Source organism: Mytilus edulis, chromosome 12 (genome assembly GCF_963676685.1).
Source record: "Mytilus edulis chromosome 12, xbMytEdul2.2, whole genome shotgun sequence".
Classification (NCBI taxonomy): Eukaryota; Metazoa; Mollusca; class Bivalvia; order Mytilida; family Mytilidae; genus Mytilus; species Mytilus edulis.
The window spans coordinates 26,246,372-26,268,254 of NC_092355.1; the positions used below are offsets into that span (position 1 = coordinate 26,246,372).

General features: G+C 31.7%; 1 long non-coding RNA gene across 1 annotated transcript; it reads right to left on the minus strand.

The window, feature by feature from the left end:
- Positions 1-4,218: 4,218 nt before the first annotated feature.
- LOC139498133 (uncharacterized) lies at positions 4,219-6,403 on the minus strand. Its single transcript, XR_011657823.1, has 3 exons — positions 6,333-6,403; positions 5,135-5,263; positions 4,219-4,246 (listed from the first exon to the last, which is right to left on the minus strand). It is a non-coding gene; the product is annotated as an uncharacterized lncRNA (long non-coding RNA).
- Between the last annotated feature and the right edge of the window lie 15,480 nt (positions 6,404-21,883).

The following is a 21,883-nucleotide window of genomic DNA, read 5'->3' on the forward strand; positions in this document are numbered from 1 at the left end:
ATTCGAATTCATTAGTAGTTTTGTAGATTCCTAAATCAGTATGACATGGTATGATCTGTTCAGGATAATATTGGCATTTGTAATAAGTATATTATTATATGGAATCTGATGGTCAGAGTCGCCATTGTTAATGTGGTCGATAAGTGTTTCTCATTTCTCAATTGTTATATAGATTAAACCGTTCAATTTCTTGTTTGAATGGTTTTACACTGGTCAGTTTTGGTCCTTTTGTAAAAAGATTATCAGAACTATAGGATTCCGTCTCCTAAGAGTCCTAAAAAATATTCCTTTCTAACATTCCTTTTCTAAAAACGATAGATTTACGTTTTCCTTTACAATTTAAACGTTAAAATGAAATCATTGAGTCGAATTTACCATTTTGACTCAAATAATGATGCGGAAAAAAAAAATGCTAACTATTCCCAAATCGGTCAAGATAAGACATGTTGACGAAAATTGACAAGATCAGCCAGGTTTCAACCAAATTTAGGACCAGAACACATAAAACGCAGGCGTCGAAAAAATGAATATTGAAGTTAGGCATGCAAAATGTTTTTACAAACATTATTTCAAAAGATCTTCTTGTCGACGTATGCGCTCTATGTTTCCTGTTAAAAAATTAATGGAAGTTAACCCATTTTCATTGTTTTTTTGCGTGGAAAATCAAAATGACTACTAGTTGTAATGTCATGATTAATCACAGGAAGTTAAATTTAAACAAAAATGCATATTTCCTTTTTTTATCACTGGATTAACTTTGATTAATTGTGATATTGGTCTATAAATCAAAGTTTCAAATTCAAGCAAAAGGAGGACCATTTTTGGACCTTATACATTTTATCAAACCAATTCCTTGCTGTAGAAACTAAAAATGAACCAGTACAGCTACATCGGAAGTCACGATACATAAATAAAATTATATTGCAACGAGCTTGTGTCACCGTGTGAACAAAATGATATATATCCAGGATAGTAAGTATTAATAACTGCCAATTATTGAAGACGAAGTAGTTGCCCAAACATGAAAAAAATAGTATACTTATGGATAAACCGTTCGACCTGACACATGGGACGAACTGTGCATATCAGTACAGTTCATTCATAACATGCAAGCAAGGTGCGTGAGGTCACTATAGTTGGTAAATTAGATCTTCACAAACAGACATTTCGATTAAAGAATCAACATATAATGACATATTGAAGTTATTATGGAACGTATAAATATAACAATACAGAGAAGTTATTGTTATCGATGTACACTGAAATGAAATTGAAAATTTAATTATTTTACTTTATGCAAATTTGTTGCATTGGACATGTGACATTTGATAAATAAGAAACAATTGTAGACCCGCTACGTGCGATTCTTATTTCTATGTCATTTCCGTCGTTTTTATTTTGTAATAACTAAGACAACAACAAATGACAGCGGAACGTATATCAATATATATATATATAAGAAAACATAACAAAGTAACCAATATAGTGTTGTTACATACGGAGCACTAAAGTATAAGAGCAATTACATAAATTTCACTTATTTGTAAACTATCTTCATTTTTGCTTCATTTTTTTTCACAATTGTTCTCCTAATAGCATAGTGCACACTTGATTCATAAGGCATTCAAAAGAAAAACATACTGTCCTTGTATGAAGGTGTAAGGTTAATTTGCACAGAAGGGACACAGTTGTTACCCAAAACGAAGTCTCATATGTTTATATAAAATATCATGGACAGGCAAATAAGTAATTGATATTCAAAATTGGAAGGTACACTACCACATAATAAATTTTTGAATCAATATCGGCTGGAGTTGACACATATCAATTGTATTTCCTTTGTTTCATTACTGAGAATAACAAAATGATCTTCAATGACTTTAGTCAAAGAAATTGAGATGTTAAATGATTAGCAATGAGGTTACTTTCCACCAGAGTTCAAATGTCGTGAATGTAAGCATCCTTTTAAATATTTAGCAGTTCAACCTTTAGAAGTTGTAAATAAGCAGCCTGGTGAATCGCATTCAAAGTTTGTACGATCACGGAAAACAATTGAATTAAATTGGATTAAAAAATTACAGACAGTTTACCCTCTCGGTCTAAATGATAATATCATGGGAATTGGTAATATATCTAGAACCAATTCCGTTAACATTTTGGATATAGTTTCTAAAACTGTTCGTAAAAAACGTTCTCACGGTCGTAGAACAAATCGCAATCAAAGAAAATTTCAGGCCAATCATACCAATATTTCGGACCTAATTTCTATTTCAAAAAACAAATTGTTCAAATAAGGCATTCGAAAATAGTGGAATAAATTACTTTTGGAGTGTCAAGAACTCGTTGGAAGTACTTGATAAATTGCATGCTTATATTCTTGGTGATTTTGAATCTGTTCAAAGTTTTGATTTTTCTACCCTGTATACCACATTGCCTCACATTCTCATTAAGAAAAAATTCACACACCTAATTAAATGGGCATTCAAAAAATCAGAATGTGAATATATATGTTTAAACTCTTTTAGGTCATTTTTTAGTAGCAATAAACAAAAAAACTATGTTAATTGGACATGTTTTGATACTATATATGCCCTTGAATTCCAATGGGGACTAACTGTGCACCACTTATTGCGGACCTGTTTTTGTATTGTTATGAGTGACAATTTATGACAAAAATAAGCAAAGACCCATCGAAACAACATCTGATAAACAAATTTAATAATACTTTTAGATATTTTGATGATATTTTGGCTCTCAATAATGACGACTTCAGTATGTATATTAATGAAATTTATCCTGTTGAACTTACTTTAAATAAAGCTAATACTAACAATGACCACTGCCCTTTTCTCGATCTTGATATCTATATCACTAATGGAAAGCTGAATACTAAAATTTATGATAAAAGGGATGATTTTTCATTTCCTATCGTTAATTATTCGTTTTTAGATGGTGACATTCCCTTGTCACCATCTTACGGTGTTTATATATCTCAACTTGTACGATTCGCTCGTGTATGTAACAATGTTTTCGATTTTAACGAGAGAAATTTATGTATTACTGAAAAATTATTACACCAGGGTTTTCGATATCACAAACTAGTCAAAACATTTACTAAATTTTATCATCGGTATAAAGACATCATTCGTAAATATAGCTCAACATGCAGACTTCCAATACGTTCAGGTATTTCACATCCAATTTTTTATGGTAATATTCTTTATAAAGCACAAAGGTGTCAGTATTCACCTCAGAAACTTACAAAACCTTTGAATAGACTTATTAAGAAGGGATATAATTACGATACTGTTGTCAAGTCATTAAAGATTGCATATTTTGGCGTTAATATTGAGTCACTGATAAGGTCTTTGCATCGGAACTAAACACATTTATTCTAAAAACAGTTGTTGGCATGACACGGGTTATATTCTTCTCATATATGTTATGATGGTATGATACTAAACCCCTAACGGGAAGGATTGTGCCTGATGTTCATATGATGAAATCATAATCTTTCCGTCAGTGTAATTTAAGTCTGGAGCTGGCATGTCAGTTAACTGCTAGTAGTCTGTTGTTATTTATGTATTATTGTCATTTTGTTTATTTTCTTTGGTTACATCTTCTGACATCAGACTCGGATTTCTCTTGAACTGAATTTTAATGTGCGTATTGTTATGCGTTTACTTTACTACATTGGTTAGAGGTATAGGGGGAGGGTTGAGATCTCACAAACATGTTTAACCCCGCCGCATTTTTGCGCCTGTCCCAAGTCAGGAGCCTCTGGCCTTTGTAAGTCTTGTATTATTTTAATTTTAGTTTCTTGTGTACAATTTGGAAATTGGTATGGCGTTCATTATCACTGGACTAGTATATATTTGCTTAGGGGCCAGCTGAAGGACGCCTCCGGGTGCGGGAATTTCTCGCTACATTGAAGACCTGTTGGTGACCCTCTGCTGTTGTTTTTTATTTGGTCGGGTTGTTGTCTCTTTGACACATTCCCCATTTCCATTCTCAATTTTAATTATATGGTTATCATTATAAGACTTTTAAAACGGATTCATTTGAAAGAAAATGGTGTGTCAGAGTTTGGTATAATTTCAAGGACAAAATGATTAATTTGAACTAACACATTCAAATAATAGATATACAAATTAGGAATTCTTAGTGTAAATATTTTAGACGATTGATCAGTAACTAGATCTAACATAAGCAACTTGCTTGCAATTATCTTTGCTTCTCCTATAACCTGAAAGTATTGCATTGATATTAGTAATATATTTGTTACGTTTAAATCTCATGTGGAACAGACTCTTACCCAAAATCATCGACATTTTTTGTGGTTTGTTGGTCAGTCTTTAGTTTTTCTGTTTTTAAACTTTAACAACTTTTTGTTTGTTTTTTCTGGGTTTTTTTCCGCTAAGGCGTTTTCAATGTATGTTCGACTAAAACATTGTAATGTTTCTTTGAAATGTCTCCGCCTAGTTCATTTGTAGTTTTATTAACGATATGTTGTTTGGTATTTTTTCTTAATTTCAATTGTAAAAATATGGACGATAAGATACCCAAACAGACCATGATATCACATATACAAAACATTTGGATTACTTCGTTAATATGTTATTGTTCTGAATACAAAGAAGCTGATACCAAAGTAATAAGGCTAAATACTAAACTTAATAAAAGGAGATGAACAGATAAAATAAACAGAACACAAATATTTGAAGAAAAAAAAAATAAACAGTGGTCATTAAAAGCACCTCTCAAAAACATTGTACGAATCACTATGGAAAAGGATAGTGATCAATCGGTTTTGTTTGTGGACATTTAACTCGCATTTGTGTCACTACAATTTTGTCAGTCCTATACCTTAAATCGACTGTTGACGATTTAAAATTGATTTAAATCATGTATTTGCAGTATTTATATTGTTCTCAGAGATGTTATAATGTTGAATGTAGTTCATGTTTTTTTTTCTTTTTTCGCTAAACTTTGCATTTTTTTCTACGATTATGTTTCCGAGAGCGTATGTGGTAAGCTATAATTACTCTTTGGAGTAAAATTCCAGAATGCACGTTTTTTATATAACTTATATTATTTCGACTGATTAAAAAAATGTAAATACATCATACCTTACCCTAAATTTATATGTTGCTTTGTCTGCAATTGCTCGGCTAGCATTTTGTAGGAGAAATTCAACATCAATTCCGTTTTCATTTTTTATTTTGATAGATAAGAAGAAACGCATAGGCTCAGGCATGTCCATCTTAAATCGGACTTTCACAATTCATATTGTTTTATATCTATGCAAGCCATTGCAGTGGCTAGACAAATTCAAATGCATACTTAGGAAACATATTCCTTACAAATACGGTTTTATGTTTGTTCAAGAAAGTCGATTTGCAATGATTAAAACAATGAAAGTTGAGACATAATCATACATGAATATCAATTATATTGTCATTTTCATAAATTTCCTGTTTACAAAACTTTGAATTTGTACTTGTTTGGCTTTATAACTATTTTGATCTGAGCGTCACTGATGTCTGGCGTACAACATTATAATCCTGGTACCTTTGATAACTAGTTACACAACTAGGTCGATGCCCGATGATATCGCCAACCCAGCAGTAAGTATTTCGGTGATGACATGGGTATCAATTATATGGTAATGTTTATAAATTTCCTGTTTACAAAACTTTGAATTTTTATAATACTAAGGATTTTTTTTTTTATCCCAGGCATAGAAAACCTGAGCCGTATTTGACCCAACGGATTTGAAATATTTGGTTTTCAATGCTCTTCAACTTCGTATTTTTTTGTGGTTTATATACTTTTTTGAGAGTCATTGATTAGTCTTATGTAGACGAAATGCGCGTCTGGCGTATTAGATTATAATTCTTGTACCTTTGATAACTATTTATTGAACGACTATTTTCACCACTGGATAGATGCCAGTGCTGGCGGACGTTTCGACTCAGAGGGTATCACAAGTTCAGTAGTCAGCACTTCGATGTTGAAAAAACTATGTGAATTAAGTTTTTTATCCTTCATTGAACTTTTGATGTCGTCCCTAATGTCGGGGTGAATGCAAATCAAAACATGATTTATACAATGTAATAATAGAAGATTTAAATAGTATTACACACATAAATGTACGTTATGAAATCAATCGAGCAAACAACGAAAGTATAAAACCGAAGTTTAAATTCATTAATGCAAATAATTTACATTTCATTGATGCACTTAAAAACACTGGGAATTGTATAATCCCATTAACAGACAACAGACAACAAAATAACAAAACACTGATATTTAAATGTTAACGTACTTACAACGAAAGGGTGGAAATGTTATCAATATATATGTGTATGCACTTCTAAAACGTATTTTCCTTTAAAAGTTTTAAAGGAAAGATAACTCTAGAAAAGAAAGGAATGCGAAATCGTCACGAATGTTGATCACGCAGATTATTTCATGTGGCGAATTTGATTGATTCATTTATTATATATAAATATATATAGCCAATACATGTTATAGAAGTCAACACTTTAATAATACGTCATTGGGTGAAATAAAACCTAAAAACCCAAAGTAGGTAGGATATAAACCAAAAGAAATATCAATGGTCTTAATACTTCAAATAATGATAGATAATCTTATGAAGATTTGTCATATTTCTGTGTATACTACTTTTCATACGTAAAAAATATTACTTTGTCATCTGAAAATATAATGCCTATTCAAACTACATTCCTAAGTTTAAAAACGTAACCATAAAATATAAAAAAAAAAAATTGATCCCTGGTAATTAAGTGTTAAGTGTGAACTTAATGCTTTTTTGTCGATAATAGCTAGTTTCGATATTGAAATTTCGAACAAACTTTTAAGGAATTGTAGTTCTCTATATGGAGTATTTGGTCTTATTTTACTGTACGGTTTGCTTTCATAATTTGTTTAATACAGAAAGCACAAAGCTCAGAATAGATACTAGAATTAATAAGTACGATAGAAACGCGTTTCATCTACATTGAAACCCATCAGTGACACTCGAATTAAAATACCATAACGGCAAAATACAGTACACAGTTGAAGATCTAGGGTATTCATGTCCCAAAATTCGCAACGCATTAAAAGATAGAACTAAAGGGGCGCAGATACAATTTAAATAACGCTACTGTTAAATATTTGACGCGATTTATATTCAACTTGTGACAGAAGCACGAAAAAAACCCGATGTCATTGATAGTATGTATTATATGTCATGTGGGAAATATTCCACCTATGTCAGCTATTACTGTACATCATGAAACTAATCCTGATATGTTCTAATTAAATTTTAAAGTATTGCTTCAATAAAGCAAACGAAATATATACAAGATGGAACAAGTTTGTTACACGAGTAAATCAATTTAAATCCGAATATGTCATCTTGGTTGTAATATCATATGAAAAGTCTGAAATATGAACTATTCAGTTAATATTATGTTTTTCTGTTATTTTCAAACTTACCTAGTATCTTATCCTTTTAAGATCAACCTTGTTTTAAAAGCGAGATGAAAGAGAAAAATTAATACAATTTTCAGTTTTTAAGGCAATGTCATGTCCCCACGGTATTTTGAAACTCAATTTAACACCCATCTTAAAAATGCACTTTTCTTGGAACAAAAAGAAAATTTCTATTTTTGACAAGTAGTCTTTTAAACGTAAAGGATCATCAAATTTATATGACTCATTTAGCAATGAGCCTATGTTAAAAGATTAGAATCAGAAAGTGAAAAGTCGAGAATTTTTGTTTCGTCATTAATTGTAAAGTGATTATAAAAGAAGGGCAAAAGATACCATAGGGACAATCAAACTCATAAATCAAAATTAAACTGACAACGTCATAGCTAAAAATGAAAAAGACAAACGATAATACACACGAGACAACATATATAACAATAAGATATAACACGAACCCCACAAACATTTGGGTTGATCTCATGTGCTCTAGAATGGTTAACAGATCTTGCTCCAAATGTGGCACCCGTCGTGTTGCTCATGATATTTATAACGCAGTAAATAGTCTAATTCGGTAGGTCCCATTCGTAAAAGAGGAACGGGGTTGTAGTTACGACTTGATTAACATATCATCGTTTGGAACTCTTGGTTTTAATATTTTCCTTGTATAAAGCAGCAAAAAGTATAAAAAAAATATAGGCAAAAAGGCCTTAAAATTAAAGATTACAAAATGAAAGACCCCCATCAAGACCCTCAAATATTGTTCGAATGGAGATTCTTAACATTGTTATATCTCACCCTGAATTCAAATATATCGCTGGTTTCCAATGTAATTGTTAGCCCATTTTATCGGTAATTCGTATATTTGCCCTTTGATTTTACTGCCTTATATTTTCGAGTATAAACGTACTGGCTGTATCACTGAAAATATTAGGCAATACAGTGTGTGACGTCATAATTACCGATGAACAGAATAATAGGTAGTTTCGTTTTTGATACTGACTATATCATGTGGAATATCTCAACTCGCCCTAACGGGCGCATCCAGACATTCCACATGATATAGTCAGTATCAAAAACGAAACTACCTATTATTCTATATGTATTAGTGATTCAATGTATGTCCTGGTTTTATGTGTAATTTCAATTGTACTGTATACAACTGCATTAGTTCAGACTTGACAACCTAAAACAAAACATAACGAGAATATTTATATAATGTTGTTATGTTTTTCTATTATGAAACTTATTTCATAACACATAAGACATAAGACATTTTATTTCACTAAAGCCCCCGATGGGATATGAAGTACAATAATTTTCCTATTGTACTAATTTAATCAGCATGACTTGATGAAATGATAATACAAATTTTAAAAATCTAGACATAAAAAAAGGCGTAGGTACAGTTTCAAATTTATTAGCCGACATAACGTTAAAACGGCGAATCAATGAATTCAACCTCATTTATAACTAATATTGGACAATGCTGTTGATTAAAAATTACCAATTCAAGGCCTGTTTGTTTTCCAAATGTATCAGGAGAAAACAAAAACGGTCTTTAGTTTTAGAAGCATATATAGGACAATGTTGTTGATTAAATATTACTCAATGCATTACAGGCTATTTTGTTTCCAAATAATTATTACTACTAATACTTGATAAGTTCCAAGTCAGTCTCCGGGTTCAAACTGAAAGATTTTGAAAGAAAAGAAAATTGTGCATCTTATAATCACCATGACTGTATCAGATGAAAATACCAACACTTAAAATCCAGGCTTAAATGGGGCTTACAAATAATAACTTAAAGATATTTTTATTCAGTTAGGACCCGCCGCTATCGCAGGTGTGTTCTGATATAATGTAATATATAATGAATACTTATATGTTTCAGGAAGTACAAATTATAGTAAAATGATTAAGCACAGGTTTTAAAAGGTTTTAATAACATTTTTTTCAAAATTTCAAAATAATAAAAAGACTGAGATATGGGGGTACATGTCAAATGAATAGCAACCAAACAATACAAATAACCAAATGACAAATAATTAATCTGAAACACCGAGCGGTATTCAAGTGCAAGACAGACCTACGCAAATGTCAATCTTACTATAACGAACAGAATAGAGAATAACGAGTCAAATCTACAGCAAAATGAGGGTCTGGATGGGTTTTACAGAGTAGAGAATAATGAACCAAATCTACAGCAAAATGGGGGTCTGGATGGGCTTTACAGAATAGAGAATAATGAGGGTTTGGATGGTTTTTACAGAGTAGAGAATGATGAGCCTAATCTACAGCAGATTGAGGCTCTGGATGGGCTTTACAGACTAGGGAATAGTGAGCCAAATTAAAACCAAAATGGGGGTCTAAATGTGTTTTCATCCTCCGTTCATTTGCGCTGTTGTTATGTTGCTACATAGAATATATGAGTTTGCAACTGAAACATTTAAATCATCTCTTGTGTCATTAATATTTTTTTTTGAACCGATCTCATTGTCAATTTCTAGATTTAAATCATTTTATAAGTTTCTGTACATCGGTCTTTTGATTAGTTTTTAGCATTATTCCAGCTTCACCTCTGTATGAAGTATGTTCCTCAAAATTAATATTATATTCCTTAAAACATATTTTCTAATATAGTCTCTCGTTCGAGTTTTAATGTTCGAAAGAAAGCTGTTGAATCAAGAGCTTAGTCATTATGGTTAAGTTAAGCTCATCTATTTTTGTCTAAGTAGATCATGATGTGTTTGATCATAAACAAAAATGTACTATGTCAAATACATGAATATTAATCACGAATACTGTCGCCTATGTCTCTTATATGATATCACCAAATGAGACTTACCACAGAAATTTTTATTTGCCATCAACAAAAGTGCTAGTGCCGTTTCAGGAGCAATGCATGGTTATCTTGACGACTTCAGTATGTATATTAAAGAAATTTATCCTGTTGAACTTACTTTAAATAAAGCTAATACTAACAATGACCACTGCCCTTTTCCCGATCTTGATATCTATATCACTGACGGAAAGCTGAATACTAAAATTTATGATAAAAGAGATGATTTTTCATTTCCTATCGTTAATTATCCATTTTTAGATGGTGATGTTCCCTTGTCACCATCTTACGGTGTTTATATATCTCAACTTTTACGATTCGCTCGTGTATGTAACAATGTTTTAGATTTTAACGAGAGAAATTTATGTATTACTGACAAATTATTACACCAGGGTTTTCGATATCACAAACTAGTCAAAACATTTACTAAATTTTATCATCGGAATAAGGACATCATTCGTAAATATGGCTCAACATGCAGACTTCTTATACGTTCAGGTATTTCACATCCAATTTTTTATGGAAATATTCTTTATAGAGCACAAAGGTGTCAGTATTCACCTCAAAAACTAACAAAACCTTTGAATAGACTTATTAAGAAGGGATATAGTTACGATACTGTTGTCAGGTCATTAAAGATTGCATATTTTGGCGTTAATATTGATTCACTTATAGGGTCTTTGCATCGGAACTAAACACATTTATTCAAAAACCAGTTGTTGGCATGACACGGGTTATGTTCTTCTCATATATGTTATGATGGTATGATACTAACCCCCTAACGGGAAGGATTGTGCCTGATGTTCATATGATGAAATCATAATATTTCAGTCAGTTTAATTGAAGTCTGGAGCTGTCATGTCAGTTAACTGCTAGTAGTCTGTTGTTATTTATGTATTATTGCCATTTTGTTTATTTTCTTTTGTTACATCTTCTGACATCAGACTCTGACTTCTCTTGAACTGAATTTTAATGTGCGTATTGTTATGCGTTTACTTTTCTACATTGGCTAGAGTTATAGGGGGAGGGTTGAGATCTCACAAACATGTTTAACCCCACCGCATTTTTGCGTCTGTCCCAAGTCAGGAGCCTCTGGCCTTTGTTAGTCTTGTATTATTTTAAAGACCAAACAGCCTATTCATTTCTACCAGTGATTTTTCCTTAAAATTTTGTGTGAAGGTATTTCATGATTTGAGGAACAAAATATGATGAAAAAAATTGGGGGTCACCGACTTAGTTTTATCGCTATAGCAACCTCAGTTTCGTGTTTTCCCGAATATTAACATAATATGTGCTTGTTATATAAACTCTCCAACAAATACTTTATATCAAACCTACAAGCATAATTCTTGTTTCACGTTAAACAGTAGATTTGTATCTATCAAATACAGGTTCAAGAGTTTTAGACTCGTATTGTTTTGATCTTTAAAAATATGATTTATTTCATTCCCGTCAAAAATAAAACGTAAAAATGAAAAACGTTTTCAGTATTAAAAAATTATGGAAAGCCACAGTGAACCCCCCGATTATTATTATTATTATTATTTTTTCCCCTTAGAAATACATGGATACAAATAAATCTTCGGCTTTGACAATCCCGCCGATTATTATAAATTCTACAATCTTCGGCTTTTAAAAATCTTCGGCTTTTCAAAATCGTCGGCTTTTCAAAATCATCGGCTTTTTCAAAATCTTCGGCTTTTCAAAATCTACGGCTTTTCAAAATCTTCGGCTTTTCAAAATCTAGTACGGCTTTTCAAAATCTTCGGCTCTTTAAAAATCTACGGCTTTTTATAATCTTCGGCTTTTAAAAATCTTCGGCTTTTCAAAATCTTCCAAAATCTTCGGCTTTTCAAAATCTGCGGCTTTTTCAAAATCTCCGGCTTTTCAAAATCTACGGCTTTTCAAAATCTTCGGCTCTTTAAAAATCTACGGTTTTTTATAATCTTCGGCTTTTCAAAATCTTCGGCTTTTCAATATCTTCGGCTTTTCAAAATCTTCGGCTTTTCAATATATTCGGCTTTTCAAAATCTTTGCCTTTTCAATATCTACGGCTTTAAATTTCAAAATCTACGGCTTTTCAATATCTTCGGCTCTTTAAAAATCTACGTCTTATTATAATCTTCGGCTTTTAAAATTTCACCGACGATTATTATCATAAAATGCAGACGCGGAACGTGCGCGGAACAGAGAAATACATTCGAAGCTCTCTAGATTTGCATAATTGGGCTCATTACAACAAGAAACTTTGAGAAAGGTAGGTGTCTTTTGACAACTGAAAAACCTTAAACACGCAAGCACGTGCAGACTATATATAGTACGTATGCATGTACATATTTTATAAGTGTGTGCGTAAGCGAATCGATAATTTTTAAGCCCCCGTAACAAAATAGAGGGTGGGTGTATATAATTATACCACTGTCCGTTCGTCTGTTCGTCCGTAATGAAATCCTTTCAATAAGGGTATATTTTATCCCCTTATTGATAGGATTTCAAACTCCTGTGGTAAGATGATCTAATTAAGATGCATAATTTTGTTTGTCCGGCTATCTCTTATAATTTTGTAGGATGTTCATATACATAATAAAGTTGTGCATGGCCACAGCATTTTCAGGGGCGGATCCAGCCATTCTAAAAAGGGGATGGGGGGTGTACCAACTATAAGTCCACAGGGGAGAATCTAGAAATTTTCATTAAGGGATCCCACTGGCTGCCTAAAAGTGGCCAGCTCTGGTTACACTTCAGTGATTCCCAATATAATCAATTATTATTATATTTTTATCTCAAAAGGGGAGGGGGGCCCTTGGTCTGCCCCATCTCCAACCACTAAATCAGCCTCTGGTCCCCATTCAAATGTATTGATCGTCCAAAAAACAGGGGTTTCAACCTCTAAACCTTCCCCTGGATCGGCCAGTGATACTGATTCCTTCCTAATATTTTGACATTTGCCACTGTATATAGTTTCTTAAGTTGGAGTTCTGTCATTTTGGGTCATTTTTTTGGAGGGCTATGTTCTTCTACAGTTAAATATACAGTTTAATTAAATGCTGATCAGATGCAGGAATTTAATATCATATTTAGATATTACTGTTAAATAATGCTGGCAATGTAACTTTTGTTTCTTTTAATTGTTACGGCATGATTATGATTCTATTCCATTTAATACATGTATGATGTATTTAAAAAGGACATTTATGGTTGCAAAGTCAGCTGGAAATTTGACATTGTATGACAAGTTTCCATATATCACGAAAGGAAGGCTTGGACTCAGTTTTTGGGTTATAATAATAATTGCCCCAAACATGCAGGAATTCACCAGGGGACAACAAAGGATCCAAAAACAAGCATTTTTAATGTTTCAAGACAATACTTAATTTTAAGACAATTGATTTCTCTCAAATTTAAAGACAAGGTTTCATACATCAAAATAAGGACTGGCCAGGTTGAGTTTGATGGCTAATGCTTCAAGGGGGATCAACATTTTTGAAAGGGTTGTCATACTGTTTTTAGGGGGTTTATTTTTTATGCCCTACCTACGATAGTAGAGGGGCATTATGTTTTCTGGTCTGTGCGTCCGTCCGTCCGTCTGTTCGTCCGTCCGTCTGTCCGTTCGTCCGTCTGTCCCGCTCCAGGTTAAAGTTTTTGGTCAAGGTAGTTTTTGATGAAGTTGAAGTCCAATCAACTTCAAATTTAGTACACATGTTCCCTATGATATGATCTTTCTAATTTTAATGCCAAATTAGAGTTTTTACCCCAATTTCACGGTCAACTGAACATGGAAAATGATAGTGCGAGTGGGGCATTCGTGTACTGAGGACACATTCTTGTTATTTTATTTTTTCAAATCTAAAATTTTTGAAAAGCTTCAAAAAGAAATCATCAATTGCAATGTATTTGATTTGTAAAATCTTTGACTAAATTAATTTCGTGTGAGAAACATAAATTAGGTCAAATTGGGATCACAATTCAAATGCACATAGTATCAATCTTCAATATTGTGTCCAAATTTGTACCACCCATTCCAGGTTCTACCACTGCAATTTTATTAGGCTGCACTCAGCAAAGCATTTTAGTTTTGTTTGAATGGAAACACATTGTGTCATCTTTATTAGGCTGCACTCAGATATGAGTTTTGGGTTTTCCTCATTATTGAAGGATGTAGGTTGACCTTTAAACCTTAAATCTGCAGTCATTTCAAGTCAGTCAGATAGTTAATTCCACCACATCTTTTTAATTGTTTTATATAGTTAAGGTTCTGGATTGCAGTCTTTCCAAATTGTATTGTTCAGTATTGTAGGTCACTTTTTATAAAAAAAAAAAATCCCTTATTATTTATCATATTATTAAATCTGTTTCACTCAGGTCTTTTTTTTACCCTTTTTCTGTAGTATTGGTTCATTATTCTATATTCCGAAAAACCCAATCAAGACCACATAAGAAGAAACCCATTTTGAAGGTTGGAATTGATACACTTCATGCATCCTGATCACTTCTGACAATAGAAACAGCATAGCTACTATATACACTTGGCTTGTATGACTTTTACGTTGTTATTGAACACCTGTTCAAAATGTTAATTAGGAAATTTGGAACTCCAGTCAGTAGTAATTCAGTGCAGTTTAAATCTGCATCCAAAGAAATGCTAGGTCATGTTGGTACATGTATTGTAACCTTCCTATTTTTTAAGCAAAAAACCCAAAGGAGATGTTGCTAGGTTGTGGAGGAAACCAATTGATAAGGATATAAACACAACTATAGGACATTATACGGCCTTAAATCATGAACAAAACCATACCGATTAGTTACCCTGACTAAATGTAAAACGATTCAAATAAAAAAAAACAACGATCTGGTTTATTCAGGATTTAGGATAAACATATGCATATATGACGATGTGGATTTGGGTCAACATATTAGAGAATAAAGGGCAATCGGTGCTAAAATATAATGAATAGAGAGTAACGGAAAAAACAGTATAAAGGATAAAGAAAATTGGCATACAAAATGAAGAATAGCAAAATGGAGGAACTCTCATCAAGACCCTCATATAATTATGAGGTAAAAAACTTTAAACGAAAAACTAGTATTTAAAAAAACTGCACAACAAACAGTATGCGTTTAACTATGCGCATCTTTTGTGAGCTTATTGCTGTAGTTGTTTTCAAAGCTATTTTTTCTGTCATCGGTTGTGTCTTAATGTTTGTCATTTCGTTTTTGGAGCGATTAATAATCGATTGAGGGCAGCATGAAGTCTTTTTTCAATGTCAGGACTGACGTGCAGAACATTTGTCGTCTTATCCCAACTTTAAACAGATGTTGTGAAAAGTCTTGATAACACCAACGCTGTCATGTATAAAAAAGGGGAACGAATCTAAAACAATTGTCAAAATATGTAGGATTAACCTTCCCAGGAATATATTAACTTAGCTGTATTTGACAAAACCATCCAGAATTTGGGTCATCGATGCAATTATCGTAAGTTGTTGTAAACGTGTTTGTTCTTTTGAAATTGTTTTCATTCGAGCGTTGTTACTGAGTCTTGTGGACAAAACTTGTTTCTCGTTTCTAGTTTTTTATATAGATAAAACCATTGATTTACCTATTTGAATGGTTTTACACTTACATGTATTTCTAGTAATTTTTGGGACCCTTTATACATTTTTGTAGCTTGCTGTATAGTGTCAGCCAATGCTCCGTGTAAAAGACCTTACTTTGACCTATAATGGTTCACTTTTATTATTTTTTACATGGATGGAGAGTTGTCTCATTGGCACTTATACCACATCTTCTTATATCTATAGGTTGCGTGCGCAATTTTAATTCTGGAAGACATTATAAAAAAGAAGATGTGGTATGATTGCCAATGAGACAACTATTCACAAAAGACCAAAATGACATGTTGAGTTTACATATCTTCATGATAATTATAGAAATCGTCTAACAACATGACATGGTACATGTACATACGAATCAATCAGGAACTATTTTTGACTTTTCCTATTTAGAATATATTTTATTTATTTATTAATATGTAGCTACAGAATATCAACATACAAATAAATTATATACATATTTCTTATCAATGCATTAAACAGATGTATATTGTTTTAATTGTTTTTACGAAACCATCAAAATTTGATAGGATGCTTTTTATTACTTTATCCAAACGATGAATCCTACATTAAAGAAACGAAAAACATGTTGAATCTTCCTTACTTATGCTGATCGAAATTGCATTATCACAGAATGTGTATGTATCACATGGAATTTTTTAATGTACCAGGTCTATCTAATGGAATGCAAATTTGTATTTCATTTTACAATATATTCATCTGTGTTCTGTTTATTCAACATGTCACAAAAATGATAATTAAGTACTATCGTTATATATGAAGGATGTATTCTTCTGACGTTTCAGTCTCGTTGAAATCTCGTTCCAGAATTATTTCCAAAACATGTGATACAGGTGGAAAAGAGCAATGAATTTAATAAATTTCATAATTAACCTTATCTCTGTGAGAAAAAAAAATGCGTTTTTACAATAAGTAATTTTACAAGAAACATGTACATCTCATATCACTTTTTTCTTTTGAAATATCTTAGGGATGTATTTTTTCAATCATTTATATCAAAAAAGTTGAAATAATATGCATTTTGTTCATAAAACAGAAAAAAATCACAAATATACAAAATTAACATGGTAAAGTTGACACGAAAAAGCATCAAAATATGATAAAACTTTATGATATAAACACCTACCTATAGTTTTTGTAAGTAAAATTTATTCAGATTGGTCCACTTCATCTTTATTGAAAGTATGAAAAAAAAAATTGTGGAACTGTGTGTGTGATTGTTTTCACGATAATAACCCAATAATGGATAAAAAGTGAAAAAATGGGAATATCATCAAAATTGGGTACTTTTAAAGGGCCATAGCAAAAACAGAAGTGTACCCCATATAATTTTTTTCTACACCAGTTATTTTTTTTACAATCATATAAACAATCAGGTAAAGACAAAAACAGAAGTGCCCCATATGATTTATTCCTACACCAATTTGTTTCTTACAGTCATATAAACCCAACAATCAGGTAAAGACAAAAAAAAAATATTGTAGAGATTTTTGACTCCTCAGATGCCTCATATATATAGAAGAATGAAGACACATCCAAGTATTACACAGTTTGGCTGTACCTTAATTGACCGATTTTATTTACATACTTCTTTTGATGTTAAACGAGTATAATTAATCTGTTAAAAGTTTTGATTTCCGTGCTTCTGCTGTAGCACATATATAACCATCACATTGTAAAGCTTCCTCATAACAATGATAAGCTGTGTCTTTATCATCGGATATTTCATAACAAACGCCAAATATTGTTTTTGAAATAGATAAGGTATTTAAACCAATTAAATTTCCCCCTTTCACTGTTGAAATAAAAAAAAAATGAGTCATAACAATAGGAGGTATACATAGGTCCTGGTTTTTCACCTCTAGTGCTAGTTCCTTAGGTATTAATGACGAGTGCTGTACGTACATAACCATATTTACAACTGCCAGTCTCATCTTTACATGAAGTGTCATTGTGAAATGTACATGATTTCTGTAATAATTGATTTGGTTGTCACCGTAATTTTGACAGTCTACCAATACCATATCAAATTATCATCTTGACAGAACATAATTGGTTAGTCTTATTGTAACATTGAACTGCCCTGTTACATAATAAAACGCCGCGTATAAAAACCAACCAGATACAGCATCTGTCTTAATACCGTCCTGTAAAGGTCGTTATCGCTATTTTGTGCATTTTTCCTTTTATCTTTTTTTGTGATATTTGTCATACCATGCAACTCGCTTGAGATAGAAAATTATCGCTAGAAACTAAGCAATCACGTGGCGTTGCTAGCGAAATTGGCATGAAATTAACAACGTCGTCATAGGTTAAATAGCGCTCAACAGATTATCATTGGTCATCTCAACTCGTATGCCTTTCTCGCTTTCGCCGGGACCCGTCCCGGCTCAAGCGAGAAAATCAATCTCGTTGAGATGATCAAATACTGATAGTGTTGGTAGTAATTGTGCTGTGTATTGACTTTAATTACCAATTAAGCCTTATCTTTTGGTATCGGGTTTAGAAATATTTGATGTTGTATACAGATCTTTAAACTATACATACTATATATATAAGCATAGATGTATTACATCTATGATATAAGTTATAATAGATGCAGATATTATGTTATTGTTTTATTGAATATAAAACAATATACAGCATATATTAAAACTGACGATCAAACATCAACGGCTTAAATACCAATAGTTTACGTATATACAAATTCATCAATTATTTAACTTTTAGCCCTACGGCACCTTTTTATTGTATATTGTAAAACAGTCATGTACTTTTTGCTTTATGGATCATTGATTTTGTTACCTGTTGACCCGGTTAATTACTAGCACGTGCCATTGAACTCAAGCATTTTAACTAACACAGAAATTTTTGATTTACGCCATATATAACAGGGTCGAATCCAGAGTTTTTTTTAGATGAATATATGCAAGTACGAGTGATTTTTTTTAGGGGAGGGGAGCTCAGACCGTCATTTCTATATTTCTATATCTTTTATTTATTTTACAATTTATCTTTATACTGAATATTTGCCTGCCTTAAATGCATCAAATATTTGCCACTGGATGCTAAACAACGAAACAATCAATCATATGTTCTTTATATTTCATCATCTATATATTCTTTCTATCTTTATAAATGGGGACCTATTCTTATCCTCATACATGTACATGGTAATTAAATTGAGACAAGAAAATACACAAATTTTAGAACTGTATGCTTTCAGAGAAATGTATAAGTCCGAGATTCTGCTCCAAAGTAGATCTTGTGATAGCAGATAGCATTTGATTATTGTCAATTGATTTTCCTGGTTTAAAAAAAACAAATATTGTGCATGTATGGTACTAAAAAAAAATTAGCCAATTTAATGTGTTGCTGAATAAATTCACAAAAAGAAGAAAAATAAGAAAAAACATCCGCAAATAATTTTTTTTGAGTACTAAATTTTGAAATGAAGAGATATCCAAATATAGATGTGATTACCATTATCAACATTAAACATATATTTGTACCGATTCTTTAAAAGCACAGATCAGAAGTTTCACCTGTAAATCAATTTTAATCTGTATGTAAGGGATATAAGCCGATAACAGTCCATTCTGTAAAATATTGGACAGAATATTTTACAGAATGGACTGTTAGAGGCTTATATCTTACTTAAAACATTGTTTAACACGTCGATAAAAGTTAAAACAAAAGAAAAGCCAGCAAAGATTTATTTTCATCAAGTATGAAAATTGTTTTGTGAATAAACTTTCTTTACATTAAAATATATCCTACATGTTGGCCCCTTTAAACAATAACTAAACTTAAAACAAATAGACAAAAAGAAAGTACAGCTGAAGGTAAACAACATGTATTGCTACATGAAGAATAAGACACAGGGTATGTGTATCATGATTTTTACGTGCGCAAGGACTACTCACATTTTCTGCTCATAGTTTCCGTGAATACCATTACATACGGTTTGTGTTTCAAAATGGATAAAGTGATGAAAGTATATTTTAAATGCAAAAACGAAGAAAAAGATGTCGTTGCATGTATTAGTGATTGTGTTGTTTCAAACTTTGGATTAAAATCAAATGTGTAATTAAATGGAATCTATTCAGATACAGTATTCAGTGTGGATTACAAAGAGGATATAGACAAAGCAGCTAACAATGGTTAGTTTTATATATATTATATTTCAAAATGTAGTTCTCCTCTTTTAACTTCTTGTTTCTTCTTGGGTTTTATTTTTACTAAGTGAATGAGAAAAGAAAAAGAATAGGATATGGAAACAGGTTCTTGTCGAACCATGTCGAGTGCACCGCAGTCGATCTTATTACAAATACATATTAATTAATATGAACAAATGAAGAAATAGCTACATGCAATCAGTTATATTATTTTATTGGAATTTTCAAGAGACTGTACCCAAACGGTACCACCTGAATACATCCCCCCTTTTTCTATTTTTTTTTTCTTACTGCAAGGTCGTGTCGCTCTTTTTTCGTTTATTTGTTTATTGAGTCCTTTGTGTTTTATAAATGTTACCGAAATATATTCTTGTCTCGATTTTCTTTTGAAAAAAAAATCTCTCATAAAACGATCACTGCAAAAAAGTACGAATCGGAAACACGATTGGTTAATTTGACAGATAAAATGCGGTATTGTGCTCCTTTATTCTACTTTCCATATTCATCGTGGTTCATGAGCGAAGTGTAGCATTATATTCATATTTAAGCAATAATATCAGACTTAAAAAAACAATACTTCTTAATCAATTTAGAAACTTGAATATTATTAAAACTATTATAGTCCCCTAGTTCATGAAAGAAGTTCAAGATTCGCACTTTCTACACAGGATAAGGTTTAGTTTGTTCATGGCCCTTGTATTGTAGCATGATCTATCAAATTTAAAAATAATTACTTCATTGCTTTATTCATTTTTAATTGTAGTTGAAACTGATGTTAGGAAAAATAAGAGCAACACCAGAGGTGAATTTTGATAGCCTAAAGACGGACGAGGATAACTCTTTTGAAAAAAGAAATAAATTCATAAAATCCAAAGAACAAGACTTCAACGAGCATAATTAACTTATTGAATTAGTCTTAAAAGAGACAACCCCAAAACATGAGAAAATGACTGTGATATAAGTATTGGATGTGTTAAAAATCAATTTGAAAGTGATTTCTTTTCCTCAAGAAACCGTTTTGATGAGTGACAAAGTTATTGAATTGGAAAGTGACTTTAATAAAATGTTTTTATTTAATTGTCATTTGTTCTTTGGTTGTATTTAATGTTTACAAGATGAAAACAATTGGGGTAATTAATAGGTTTTTGATTTGAGTGATTTAACTATCATTTACCTGTAAGAATCAGTTATGCTACCTTTAGCTGTCCAATATTTTTAAGAAAGAGGAGGGCTATTCTTAAAAATATTGGACAGCTAAAGGTGACATAATGGTTTCTTATAGGTAAATGATAGTCCAATCACTGAAATAAAGAACAGGTAAAACAATAGAATGACGTCATAACAATGTTTTAATGTATTATAAACCAATATAAATTCGTACTATTCAAATCAACATGCATGTAAATGTATTGTACATTAAAACTTTTGCAGAGACATTACACACAGGTGTCAATATTTACACACCCACCAATAAGTTGTCATTAATCACGTATGTGGACGTTTGTATTAATTAACGGCCAGTTTCAGAAGTCAAACCAAGCTGTGATTAATTTTCGCTCTAGACAAGAAGTGAGGGGGGGGGGGCTGCCCCCCTCGGTTAATCTGCCACTGGTGATATTTATATATATATATATACATATCACATGGTTTAGAAAATAAACATAAGGATACATTAATTGTTTTAATGAAAATCTTTATACGGTAGTACTTTATTTATAGTTTTAACACTG